The 15429-nt window shown below is 31.6% G+C and overlaps 1 long non-coding RNA gene across 1 annotated transcript; it reads right to left on the bottom strand.

Moving 5' to 3' along the window:
* Positions 1-1246: 1246 nt before the first annotated feature.
* On the bottom strand, positions 1247-15007 carry LOC127715024 (uncharacterized). The gene is made up of 5 exons (XR_007988077.1): positions 14929-15007; positions 10482-10599; positions 6437-6480; positions 2709-2759; positions 1247-1312 (listed from the first exon to the last, which is right to left on the bottom strand). It is a non-coding gene; the product is annotated as an uncharacterized LOC127715024 (long non-coding RNA).
* Positions 15008-15429: the final 422 nt, after the last annotated feature.

The raw sequence follows: 15429 nt of genomic DNA, 5'->3' as shown, positions 1-15429 counted from the left end.
AAAGTATGACTTCAAACAAATGTTATTTTAAATGTCAAATCCTTCTTCAAATTGTACCATTATATCAATAATGGATTCCTGTATATTTGATTTGAAAACAAAACACAATGTAAACATGAGTGCATGAAAACCCTACATATCACATACATGTAGTTAACGAAAATACGCTAAATATTTTTTATGCAGATGTAAAACAAACGGAGGTATCAGCGTACCTGCGTGCGCTAATGAGCCTTTCCCAAGAGCTCCTCGAGCGACCCGGGTTTACAATCCTTTATCTAGGGGTTCCCGTGCTCCCTATTGAGTTCCACTTCCGGTTGTTGATTATATATTCAAGTACAAATTAATTTAATTAAATTTTCAGGTGAATATAAGAAATATGGACGGAATAAGTTAAGAAACACATGAAGGGGTCCAAAAGAAAATTCTCAATAAAAAATTCACTGTCACTTGGTGGGACAATGTAAATGCTGTTTGTAGTATGTCTAAAAATAAGTAATTTCCCAACCACTTTTGGAGTTATCTGAACCGAATAACATCAATGCTGAGAGTAAAACTAAGTTAGAAATCAACATCGAGACATTTAGAAATAATCATATTTTGCTTCTTATGTTAGCCAAACTAGTATTAAAGTGAGTGATTGGTCTAACGATTTGAATATTAACAATTTGTTATGATGTTTTGGTTAGATACTAGTTTGGTAACTTAAATAGTTTAAATAAGATTTAATATAAATTTTTCCTTTTCGTTTTTCACCATATTCATGATATTAGCAAAATACCTTTTCATACCCGTGAATGATAAGGTTCCACGTAAGAAACCTGTTGAAACCTTTTTTACTGAAGTTTCAAAAGGTATTTATTGTTGCTTTACTGATAAATTAAAAAAATTCGTATAATAATCATTATGATTTAAAAATATCTATTCATATATTTTGTACAGTTCGACAATCTTACAAACGTTAGATGCTTTTTTTATGCCATAGTGAAATTTGAAATTGTTATATTATACATGTATTTCGTTCACACTTGTTTCTTTGTTAATGCCCGTAGATCGTGCTACCAATTAAATGAATTATGAAGAAATACATATCTTAATCATTCTTGGTAAAGCGAAATAATTTCGTAAAATATTAAGCACACTCACTTAAAATCCTAACAAATAAAATAAAATCTCCAAAGTAAAATACGGAAAAGAAAGACTTTCAGTTCACGCATGTTAACATACACACTTGTCTTACCTTGTAAAATTGTTGAAACTGTAACATGTGTAATTGTTACAGTTTTCTTGTCGGTTGATGTTGTTGAATTATCTAGAAAAAATAAAGCCATACATATTGATATAAGAATAAGAAGATGTGGTATGATTGCCAATAAGACAATAGCAAGTAACCACAAGAGTACACATGACGTGCATGTCAGAAATGTTCAGTATGGTGAAAGACTACTTATTCGACAATATGAAAGACTAGTTCGTCAAGATGATTAAAACATCAGAATGTATCGAATGATTCGTTGTTTTGTGATTTATAAATTCTTGAAAGTAAAATATAGTATTTTGTTGCAGTTATTTTTGTTTTTAGTTTAAATGGATGCTATTTTCAAATCATATAATTATATAAATACCGAGAAATTAACCAATAGTTATAACATTTCATTAGCAAAGCTTGATATTTACGACTTCAGTTAGATTAAATGAAAACGATAATATTTTATAATGTATACTATTTCGATACATGAAAAACTCATCAAAAAAGTCAATACAAACACAAACAAATATTATCAGAAAATTGCTCAGTCTGATAGCTGAATTTAAAAAAAAACGATAGCATGTACATGTAGTGATTACTTTGGAAAGGAAGCATGTAGTCAGAGTTTATTCTTTACCGATGTTCAATTAAATACTCACAAGTCGGGGTATAAAATAGACCTTGAAAGGACTTTGCATAAAGAGGATTGAAAAACTCAATATAAAAGGATTTGAGCCCTTGAGTTTGACTCATCGTCAAATGAAAAGAGTTTAAACCAGATCAGATCTTAATGTTCTGTAATTTCACGCTTATAACGAAAAAAAAAAATTTCTATTATCGTGGCAATTTTCAGCAATGAAGAATTCCTAGAAGAACGGTTTCAACAAATGTATGATCTTTTCAGTTGATATAGTGTAATGACATTTGAATAATACAATGTTAAATTTGTTTTTGACCAAGATCGTATGCCTCGCATCTTGTAAAATACCAGACGACGTACAAGGAGACGTATGCTAGAGGCTTACATATCGTCATTAAAGAAGGAATCAATACATGTCATAAGAATGGTCTTTTTTAATATCTTTCCAAGTTGAAATAACGTCTTGTCGATCTTTTTTATTGTATATAATCCACGTCTTCAGTTAAGATTGATATTCTGTTTTGTGTTTTAAAACAAAATATATGCACTTCTTGTATGTACACCTTGGATGATTATGTATGTATGCGTATGGACCTGTTTGCACAGTAAACACATACATGTAGTCTTTAGTTTATACATGTTGTAAATGACAACTGCGTTATTCAAGTTTAAACACTGAAATAAAAATAATGATAAAAATATTTAATCTAACAGCAGTAATTAATTAGAACAATGTTTCAAATTTTATTATCTGCACACAAACATAAAATAGTAATATTTGTGTCAAGCTATAGTTTGTTTATTCATAGAATACATTACCATCATATTCTGGCTGTGTGGATGATTTTGAAAATAATGTTGTATGTTCATCTACAATAAAGTTGCTTAAGATGTGAAAAAGAAAATTAAAAGGGACACAGGTTGTGATAACAAAATATATTAAATTGAGATGTAGTATGAATGTCATGAACGTGAACAATTTAATGCAACCATACGTCCACTCACAATGATCAAAAGTCTTACCGCATAGTAAGTAATAAAGGACCAGCTTCTGTAATAACCTACATCGGGTTCACTCAATAGAGAAAGTCGTGGCAGTCAAATACATTTAAGAAAATAAGACTAGTTTAGATATTTAATGTACCTTGCTTAGATATTATTTATACAATTGACATACTCAGATACTTTATCTATATAATATACCCAGAACTTGTTCATGTCATAGACAAAAGTTCTTCAGTCCAAATGTGCATGAACATTTATTTTCTTTTTTTAATATTCATATTACATTAACATGTTCTCGTCCTGAATATGCATATTAATTTCCGCTGGACGTTAAGCAGGCATCCATCATCATCATCACCATTTTTTTCTACCTCAAAATATTTGTGAGATCGTCACCCATACTATGGTAGCAATGGTATTAAAAAAGAAAATTATCATTGCTGCTATCTTCGAATCAGAAATAAGAGAGAGGGTTAACAAAAACTTGAAAATAAATAGTCTGAAATTTGTAGAAAATCAAAATCTCTGATAAGATACATGCATACAACACAAAAACCAGAGACAAGTACACGTTGTATAGTACTGATGAAAATTTTAAAACCCCCTTTGCAAAAACAATGACTACAGGTCATCCATTTATGTATACCAATGTAGAAGATACTCATCTTATTAGTTTAGCATGCATAACAGGAGTCACTTACCATGTTCTGTCAACGCAACCGGTCTTACTTCTATTTGATTTCATGAGAATCCCTCAGGGATTTTCTTTACATTTATTTGTATCTTTTGTATTTGTATTAAATTTGAACATTTATGAACAACTGTTGACTGTAATTTAACACAAACAATACAAGTATTACAAAATGAATTCAAGTTATTAACCTGTGTTGTACGGTTGTATAGGATGAGTATAAAACAATTAAATGTGGTTGTCTTTGTCGTCTTTCCTTGTATATTTATATAGAATATATGACCTGAGCTCAGCTTCCTCTGATTGAATGAGTATATTTATATTTATACATGTACGCCGTATATGATTTTTCTTTACCAGGTTGGAAACGCGTCCCATATGACCAAAACAGCGGGTTTTGTACATCTACTTATTTTAGACGTGGATGACCTCAGAACATTGTGGTCGTCATTCAGATACAAAGCGATGACAGCGATTATTTTGTTAAACAGTATTATACAAAAGGGACAGGTATTAGTTTTTTGTCTTACACATATCATATTATGGATTTTTTATTTACTATTTGATTAAAACTATACCCCTTCTACAAGGAAATAAGCGCTATAAAAGGCACCAGCATGACAGAATGTGATACAAGTCAAACGAGATAACCAACTGCCTGATATATGTCAAAATATAAACTAAAAAAAATATGACAGACAGTAAACAAGGAAAATCAATGACTCGGGCCGGTCACATAATTATTGTAATGATTTTGCACAAGTTTATAAGCGCTAAATCCTCCTTTTTGTCACCACAAAATTAGAACGAACTGTGAAAATCAATCGAAGATGGCTTCACTCCATGGTCTACTTTGATTGGGGTTGGAACCAAAATTCCAAATATTTTCCTAGTTCATCTACAAACGATTTATAAAACACGTCAGTACTGAGCTGATGGTACCTGAGGGAACTAACTGTCTACTACGGTTGTGTCGAACTAGTTTTAGTAATTTAAAATAACACTTTATAACTTTAGTGCGTCCGCGACTCTCGATTTACCTTCCTCCTTGACCCTGAATTTCAGATATTTATAAGATCAAGATGTATAAATACGTAAAACGTAAGTAGCTTTATGTACAAGACCAAAAACGATATAAAAAGTATAACCAAATAACTGTAAGGTCAATTTTGCCTGATTAGGACCCTCAGTTTCTTTATAATTTCCTAATCTTTTAAATGACAAAAAATCATTTACGGTAATATTTTCCTAGGGAGTTTTGTACAAGGAACTTTCACTTTTGATGGTTGTTAATGTGTATTAAGTAGCTTGACCACCCAATTCTTTGGTAACGATTTTTACCTGCTGAAAGTAAAGAAAAAGGTTCGCATTTGTCTATATTACCATTCAGAAGGTGTGCGATTTTGTGTCCACATAAAGGCCCCATCGGTACTGTCAACATCTAGTAGTCAATGCTTCCGTAGTTGTACAAATGAATTGATAACTTCGATTGTAATCATACTTAAAATTGGAAAAATTAGATTCTCGAATATTAGTTTCTGAAGACAATGTCGACTGTTTTATCTTGTCTGTTTTGGTTTCAAATAAACGTTCTTTTTTTTTACCTCAAAAATGGTTGGTGTCACATGATTTATCAAGTTGACATTATGATCTCAACCTTAGTATCCATGAAAAACGTTTTTAATAACAAAAAATAAATTAGGAAATGGTTCAGCTTTTGTCTGTGTTATCAACAATCGCAATAGAAATAAAAGTGTACCATTCATCTATTTCTATGCACATTTTGCAACCTTAGATTTCAACGTCAAGTGCCAATGATCGAGTTGAATAAGTAGAATGAAGTACACTAGTAGGACTATAACTCCATTATGAAATTAATCGGACCTTGTTTAAACAAATTTCAGTAAAGTGTTTTTTTAAATCTTTCTCCAAGAAATTTCAAACGACCTTATAAAAATGAAAATAAAAATAACAAGGAATCTTAAAATCTAATATCCGGCTGCATCCGGAAATTATAGAACATTTCTTAAAAATGAAAGATGGTCTGAAATGAAAATTTAACAATATGGAAAAACAAAATGACAAAACAAAAAGGAGAATCATATTTGATTATATATTGGTAACATTTTCTGAAATATTTCTTGACGAAACTGTTCCAAAATTTGAAAAAGTAGAAACAGAATTTCTCAAGGTATTTCAAAATATCTATGCACAACTTCAAAGGCTGTTCAATCTTTCTGTGAAGTTTCAGGGATAAGTGTTGAAAACTGTAAGAGGAGTTGATTGTACATACACAAGATATCGTTTTTGTTCATTATATTAAAAAGATTAAGTTCACAAGCAAGAAAATGTGGCAAAATCAACCAATTCAATAAAAGCAGGTAAACTAAACAACTTCTAAATATGTACAACTTTTCTGTGAACTTGCAAGGATCTGAGTTGAAAACCGTCGAGAAAGTTGATAACAAAAAACGTACTGGCATGTATAAAATTTCCTGAAAAAATGTCTGGGCAATTGAAAAAGTTTTAAAAACAATATCATAAAGCAGGTACATCACGTCTATACGTAAAACGTCATTCCGTGAAGTTTCAAAGATCTGTTTTTTAAACTGTAGGAAAAATTACTAACCAAACTTGGTATTCAATTTTACACGCAAACAAAAAAGATTGATTTTCCCATACTATAAACCGCTTTTGCTTTTGTTGTAACCCGATAAGGTAGAAAATTAGTTGGAAATGGATTGTCTTATCAGATTTGTATGAAGCCTAAAACTATAATATCAAGACAAAACGACACAAAGCGCCGACCTAATAGTGCTATGTTTACAATAAATGTAAATGCAGTACTAACCGTTTGCTACATGTTCCAAAAAACATCCCGTGATTCTGTTACATCTGCAAAAAACACTTTATTATCTGAATCTGTTTTAAACACTAATATAACGTTGATTGTAATATTAAAATCAATTTGATAATTCTATATACATATCAATGTACAGAGCTGCCTATTTGTGTAAGTTGGAAATTCAGAAAAGCAATTACTATTTAAGGGCAAATAACAGAAATAAATGATTCCTGATGTTAATTTGTACATTCTTTTTTAACAAAAAAAAAATAATTCAAGACGTAATGTACTGTATTGAAATTCTAATTAATTGCAGGAAACGCTGATATGTAACCTGTCGATGCACTGGTCTTGCTTGTCTCACGTGTTTTCTGATGTTTGCATATTTAAAATGATTTTCAAACAGGATTAACAGATGGTTTATTCATTAACATACTCAATCTTGTTACATCACAATTTGGAACATTATAAAAAGTATGCATACATGAATGAAACGTTTGAAGCATAACTTACGTAATGTACATTTCTCAAACTAGAAACTGGATTTGATATATACTGAAAAAACATGTTTGTAGTTATTTCAGAGTAAGCTAATCGTAGATATCCGGATTTGAATTGGGAACGCCAGACGCGAGATTTGGCTACAAAAGACTCACCAGTGGCGCCTTTTTACTTTGACCAGAAACTTTTATAATGGTCGAACATCTTTTACATACATACATACGGTTTTTCTAGTCACACTCAGATAGAGTATAACATTAGGAACTAATGTCGAGATTCATTTTAAAACTGTCGGGAATGAGGTACAACAATGTCAGGTTATCTTAAGATTATGAATTAATTATCTCTCTTTATTTTATAGGCATATGGTGAGCTATAATAGGTATGTTTTAGAATATCATATATCATGTTTGTATTAATTCAGATACTGAAGTCGAAGATTACATCGACCACCGAAAGCTATATATTAATGTAGTCTAGGTGGTCGAGTGGTCTAGAGCGCTGGACACGGTGCAGGCGGTGTTGCTACGATAACACAGAAGGGAGGGTTCAAATCCCGCTGAGGGAAGAACAAAAAATTGCTAACGCAAATTTGAAGATTTAACATTGTTGGGCTCAATTTGAGACGAATTATATATATATTATGGTGTTACCCTGTATAACCACGTGTTATCCGATGGAGAATGTCTGTCACAAAGTTTTCACATGTTTAGACGTGTATAATAAAATTAAAATTTGATTTTGCGGCATGGAAATTAACATTATCATCCTTTACGACAGAAAAAATAGCTGATCTGAAAGTAACACCATCTACTTGCCACTATACATCATGTACTGTGTTACAACCCTAGATAAATCCGACGAGGAAAGGCACTTCATCAACCACCAAAAGCTATATTTTTATGTAGCCTTTGTGGTCGAGTGGTCTAGGGCCTAGACATGGTACAGGCTGTATTGCCACGATGTCACAGAAGGAAGGGTTTGAATTCCGCTGAGGCAAGAACAAAAATTTCCTAACGCAAAATTGAAGATCGAACATTGTTGGGCTAAATTTGAGACGAAATATATACCATCATAACTCACCAGAAAACGTTTAGTATTTGAACTTGAATATAACACTTTGTTGAGTTTTTATAAAAGGTTTAGAACAGAAAAGTAGAGAGAATTAAATGAAAGGTGAAAAAATAAAATAAAAAAAATAAATCGAGCAAATAGAGAAAAAAAAATTGCTTTGTCTGAAAAAAAAAATCTCCTGTCTGTAATTTGTTTTTACCGCTAATCCATCAAATTATCATGGTAAATTTGCCAAGCTTGGTTTAACTTGTCAATATATGAAATAAAAGAAGATACTAGTTTTAACATATGTTATTGTTCAAAATGACAAACGGATCAGACACAAGTTTTACAACTTATCTAAAAAACTTCTCCAAGGAGATACTAATCTATAATATCCCTTATTATTATATTTGGATGTCTTAGTTAACATAGAAATTATACTATTATATTTCATTATGTCAACATTTATCAGAAAAACCTCCAGAAACTAATACAAATTTGGAAAAATAACCATTCTCCCCAACAATATCATTTATATGTAGAATATCTTTACTATGCCAGTCTTTGAAAAAAAAAACTTTTGTTTCAATTTGAAAAAGATTATTCGTCCAAATTGGACAGAAAAGAAAAAAAAAATTCCCAGTTGTTTTAAATTCATTTCCTATTAATTACCATTTACCATGAACCCAATACATGAACAATTTTCCAAAATTGTGTTTTATACTTTGCTGTAGTTGCTTTGTATAGGTATCACCATAACTAAAAAATCTATCTATAACAACATATGACAGAAATATATTTCGCCATTTACAATTTTTAAAAAAAATTCTTCTGATCCAAGTTCATTTCTATGCATTTATGATAGCCTTTTCCTTTCATAAAAAATTACTATTTTCATGTTATATTTTCTTGAATACATACTGGTTGTCATAATTGCTGCTTATATGAGCCTGTTTTTGAAAGTCTTCTTGTTTCATTGAGTTCTCTTCTTATTGTATATTTGAAGACTGTATAGCTTGTATCTAATTTTTGAGGTCTTTTTTTTCTATAGCTAAACCATCCAATTTTTCCTGCATTTCATATTTACATTCTTCAACCTTTTTCTTCAATTCATTATAATGTTATTGTGTACAGGTGAATAACACCTACTGAACAAAGATTGACAGATTCAAATTGACTACAGTCGAAATGTCTGAAATGTACTGAATTCACCGTAGTGGACAAATCTGACAATTGATTGACGGGCTGAACATGACTGAACACACTTAAGAGCTTCAGTACCCTTTTCAGCTCTAAACAAGCTAACTAGCGGATATAAAGTAATTTATGTAGACAAACATTTGTTATTTGTGCAAGATACAAATCAAGATATTTAACTAAAACTGAGGAATCGAATGATCTCAAAATGAAACAGAACAACATGCGTCGACCGGGTAAGCGTCTATTGTGATCCAAATTCAATTTGACTGTCAGAAACTGAAATAGGGCACAATGGGTAATTTATCAGATCAGACGACTTTTCTGATATCTAAAGATATAAGACCGCGGAAACATATCGCTAGTAAGTTTAGAAATAGACACATGGCATCAGTCAGCAATTTCGTGATGGTAACCGTACAACTTATACAGTATTGATTCTAGCGGTGACTCCTTACAACTTTGTTTGAACAGTTTTTATGTTAGGAAAAATTCCTGCAATGAAGTTCTTAAAGTTGGAATAAGCCCGCACGAGCGGAACGTGCCAATTGAGATATGTAAACGCCATACGATGAAGCAAAGAGTATGGTTCTGCTGAGAAACATGACTAGACATTAAAAACGTTAAAATTATCTCGTTATGTTCCATATTCTAGAATGAAGTCGACCTTCTTTGCCAATATTAAGGAAAGGATCAGTGTATATATTTTGTTTTGCAGGGTGGTACTCTACACAGTAGCTTATTAATTAAAATAGGAATTTGTATCAACCCATTTGTATAGACAAAGCCCTGTTTATTGAGACGATATAGTTGATCTTTCAATCGAGCATGGGGAATAATAGTGTAAAGTATAGCTAATAAAAAGATTTTATATTGCTGAAAAATTGTTAAGATTGTGATTGAAATTGTGCAGTAGATCAACAATTATTTTCAAACCTTTTTCTACTTTCTACATGAATGCTCTTCCAGATATGTTTTTTATTTCGGGGGATTTTTTGGGATGTTTCCTTGTTTAGATTTTTTGCCATTCATGATGATCCTTGAATGCCCCTGTATACCTCCCTTAGTTTTATTTTGATTAATCACACTGGCTTTAAGTATTTGTGACGAGACAACATTTGTTTGCACTATTTTCTATTTTCTAGTGTCAGTATATTATGATATAATACAAACTTCTTAGCATTCATGTATTCCCTTCCATCTCGAATGTTCACTTATCGTTTATCATTAAAGTACTACCTTCTCGTTTCATATCAATATAATTGTAGCCACTAGTGTTGGTTTTCGGTTTACATACCTTTCATTTTTCTCACAGTTGCAAGAATACGCACATTTTGGACCATAAAATTCTTCCTCACAAGGAATGCATTTCTCTAGGTCCCGATCGCCTGGTCTAACAAAACCAATGTTGCATTCTACAATATTTCAGTTGAAATTGTATACATGTATACTGAAAGTTTATAACGTTTTCAAATAAGATGTTTATTCAATATTTTTAAAGAGATGTTGACTGGTGGTATCGCTGTTAGTCCAAACAGCACCTTCAAATCGTTGCTTAATTAAACTATTTATTGACAAAAATTAAGTATACAAATCCATTAGGCATAATTACCATAAGATGATTATGACCATTATGTTGAAGTTTGTATTGCATAGCTCCGCAGGTATAATGAATTATGTTAAACCCCAGATACTTTAAATTATGACGGCATCACTACAGAGTATAAACATTTCTTTATTTAATTGAGAAAAAACAACAAGTATCGGTATTGTAATTCAGAACTTTTTTACTTCACGATGAATTGTTTTATATTGAATGTGAGCAGCCATTACTTTCTGTGGTTTGTAAACATCTGTTGATCTTACTAAAAAGTGCAAATAGATCTTTTTTCAATGAAAATCATGCACCAGTATTTGAAAGCAGTACCTCAAATTGTTGCAAACAACAGGTATCAGCGCTGGAAATTCTGCTGGATTTTATTTAGTGTGCTTATTTGTCTCTTCTATTTAAAGATCACGTACCGTCGTATACATAGGACTATAATATCAGTATCTAGTTACTACTTTTTTGTCGGCATTTATCAGATGTGTCAAAGTTACTCCTTTTGTCGAACATCATGCAATATGTTTATGATATTTTAAGTGCATAAAAAATAATTGAACGTGTTCCAAAAATATGAGCGATAAAAATCTATATTTGCTTTTAGCTTCTATCAGCATAAAGTAAACGTATTCGATCATCAATCGATAAGAAAATCGGTACCCAATTTACCTCGGGAAAGATTGATTTATTGCAATATAAATCTAAAATTGCTAGAATTTTTCTTATTATTTTCACCGAATTTTCGAAATAATGCTACAGCTGGGGGTTTTCCATGTTTATCTACATATGTCAAAAAGCTTTCTATATTCTTTTACGTACAGAATGTACATAAATAAATATATGTATATATTTGCCTTCGGGTTTATATGATCCGTTCATCCTATTTCGACTCTTCAAAATTCAAGAGTCAATCCAAAATTGAGGTAAATTACATGGCCTTCCAAATACCGTTTCGATTCCTAACATCACTGAAGAGACATTAATTGTCGAAATCCGGATATGGTGTACAAAAACCTTTGCACCTTTTGTTTGCGGTATACCATCTTTTCCGCAAGTTTATTGTTTTCTGTTTAGTATTAAATTTATAATTAAGATCCATTTATTACATCGGTGATCCGTTTATTTGGCAATCGCGAAGGCAGTCAGCAGGGTTTAAGAACATCCGTTGTTCGACCTGCTAGTCAAATGCGTTTTGTTAAAATATACTTTTTCACTTTTTTAGTCTTTTGAAAAAATGTTGTTTGTGCTGTATTTAGACCCCTCTACAAAGAAATTTGTTTTGCATGCACACGTATAAAAATTGCTGTTTTTATCCAACGCAATCATATGTTTGAACGTTGTTTTCAATTTAGGCTTGTATATAGAACATTTGTTGGTCGACCTGTTAGTCAAATGCGTTTTGTGAAAATATACTTTTTCACTTTTTTTGGTCTTTTGGAAAATGTTGTTTGTGCTGTATTTAGACCCCTCTACCAAGAAATTTGTTTTGCATGCACACGTATAAAATTGGGCTTTTTATCCAACGCAAGCATAGGTTTAAACGTTGTTTTTAATTTAGCCTTGTATTTTTTTTTTCGTTTGGGCTTGTATTATATATGCCTTCGGGTTTATATGATCCGTTCATCCTATTTTGACTCCTCAAAATTCAAGAGTCTATCCTAAATTCAGGTAAATTGTATGGCTTTCCAAATACCGTTTCGATTCGTAACATCACTGAAGAGACATTAATTGTCGAAATCCGGATATGGTGTAAAAAACCTTTGCACCTTTTGTTTGCGATTTACCATCTTTTCCGCAAGTTTATTGTTTTCTGTTTAGTATTAAATCTATGTTTAAGATCCATTTATTACATCAGTCATCCGTTTATTTGGCAATCGCCAATGGCAGTCAGCAGGGTTAAAGGACATTTGTTGTTCGACCTGTTAGTCAAATGCGTTTTGTTAAAATATTCTTTTTCACTTTTTTAGTCTTTTGGAAAATGTTGTTTGTGCTGTATTTGGACCCCTCTAACAAGAAATTTGTTTTGCATGCACAAGTATAAAAATTGCGGTTTTTATCCAACGCAATCATAGGTTTGAACGTTGTTTTCAATTTAGACTTGTTTATATTTTTTCGTTTGGTCTTGTATTATACTTGCCTTCGGGTTTATATGATCCGTTCATCCTATTTTGACTCCTCAAAATTCAAGAGTCAATCCTAAATTAAGGTAAATTATATAGCTTTCCAAATACCGTTTCGATTCCTAACATCACTGAAGAGACATTAATTGTCGAAATCCGGATATGGTGTACAAAAACCTTTGCACCTTTTGTTTGCGGTATACCATCTTTTTCGCAAGTTTTTTGTTTTCTGTTTAGTATTAAATTTATAATTAAGATCCATTCATTACATCGGTGATCCGTTTATTTAGGCAATCGCCAATGACAGTCAGCAGGGTTTAAGAAGATTTGTTGTTCGACTTGTTAGTCAAATGCGTTTTGTTAAAATATACTTTTTCACTTTTTTTGGTCTTTTGGAAAATGTTGTTTGTACTGTATTTAGGCCCCTCTAACAAGACATTTGTTTTGCATGCACACGTATAAAAATTGCGGTTTTTATCCAACGCAATCATAGGTTTGAACGTTGATTTCAATTAAGACTTGTATATATATTTATAATTTTAAAAGATCCATTTTGTAACATCTTGTGATCCGTTTATTTGGCAATCGCCAATGGCAGTCAGCAGGGTTTAAGAACATCTGTTGTTCGACCTGTTAGTCAAATGCAATTTGTTAAAATATACTTTTTCACTTTTTTGGTCTTTCTTTGCATGCAAAACAAATTTCTTGGTATAGGGGTCTAAATACAGCACAAAAAAAAATAATAAAAAGTATATTTTAACAAAACGCATTTGACTAACAGGTCGAACAACAGATGTTCTTAAACCCTGCCGACTGCCATGGCGATTGCCAAATAAACGGATCACCAGATGTAACAAAATGGATCTTTATTATTTATTTAGTAACAAACAGAAAACAATAAACTTGCGGAAAAAATGGTATACCGCAAACATAAGGTGCAAACATTGGTACACCATATCCTGATTTCGACAATTAATGTCTCTTCAGTGATGTTAGGAATCGAAACGATATTTGGAAGGCCATATAATTTACCTCAATTTAAGACTGACTCTTGAATTATGAAGAGGCGAAATAGGGTGAACGGATTATATAAACCCGAAGGCAAATATAATACAAGACCAAACGAAAAATATAAACAAGTCTAAATTGAAAACTACATTCAAACTTATGATTGCGTTGTATAAAAACCGCAATTTTTATACTTGTGCATTGCAAAACAATTTTCTTGGTAGAGGGGTCTAAATGAAGGACAAACAACATTTTCCAAAAGTGAAAAAGTATATTTTAACAAAACTCATTTGACTAGCGGATCGAACAGCAGATGTTATTAAACCCTGCTGACTACCATAGCGATTGCCAAAAAAACAGATCACCATATCTAACAAAATGGATCTTAATTATTATTTTAATACCAAACAGAAAACAATAAACTTGCGGAAAAGATGGTATACCACAAACATCAGGTGCAAAAATTGGTACACCATATCCGGATTTCTATAATTAATGTCTCCTCAGTGATGTTAGGAATCGAAACAGTATTTGGAAGGCCATATAATTTACCTTATTTTAGGATTGACTCTTGAATTTTGAAGAGTCGATATATGATGAACGGATTATATAATCCCGAAGGCAAATATAATACAAGCCCAATCGATAAAATATAAACAAGTCTAAAGTGAAAACAACGTTCAAACCTATGATTGCGTTGGATAAAAACCGCAATTTTTATACGTGTGCATGCAAACCAAATTTCTTGGTAGAAGGGTCTAAATACAGCACAAACAACAATTTCCAAAAGATAAAAAAAAAGTGAAAAAGTATATTTTAACAAAACGCATTTGACTAGCAGGTCGAACAACAGATCTTATGAAGCGGGGGGTAAGTGTATGAGAATACATTTTTTCAACTAAATCTGTTTGTTCTAATTTGATTCACAGAATAAAACGAAAAGTAATTTTAACAAGTGAGTCCAACGACTTGTTAAAACACACAAATCTTTACACATTCATTTGTTTTCATACCTACACATGTATTGGCTATCAGTTCGTAATTATCACAGCACGCTGTCTCGTTGTAGAACACATCAGCCCCATTGACCTTAAAACTGGAAAATATGTTTAGTTAAAAATAGATTTTCAATTAAAAATTATATTAGATGAAATATTAATATAACATGCGCTTGAAATGAAGTTATGTTTTCTTTTTATATAGAATATACCGAAATGGGTCCCTGAAAGTGAGGTGTGGTCACATGACTTGCAGATGAACGAATACGTGTATGTGTGATTTAGAGTGGTGCGGAAGGCACATGCTTGAAATGGATAATTCATCAGTTTCTTCTGCGCAGAACAGTATTTGGTTCTATCAACCTGCGGCATATTTCAAGTCTACTAGCGATAGATTAACCATTCTTGACTGTTTTAAATTATCAAGTTATCAAATTTATGATTTTTTAAGATCATAACATTGTTTTACACAAAATGCAATTAATATATGTGTACAGTTCCTGGAATTTTGTTGAA

Source organism: Mytilus californianus, unplaced genomic scaffold (genome assembly GCF_021869535.1).
Source record: "Mytilus californianus isolate M0D057914Y unplaced genomic scaffold, xbMytCali1.0.p SCAF_9, whole genome shotgun sequence".
In the NCBI taxonomy this organism is placed as follows: domain Eukaryota; kingdom Metazoa; phylum Mollusca; class Bivalvia; order Mytilida; family Mytilidae; genus Mytilus; species Mytilus californianus.
Note: the sequence above shows the minus strand (reverse complement) of the source record. Positions and strands in the feature narration are given on the sequence as shown.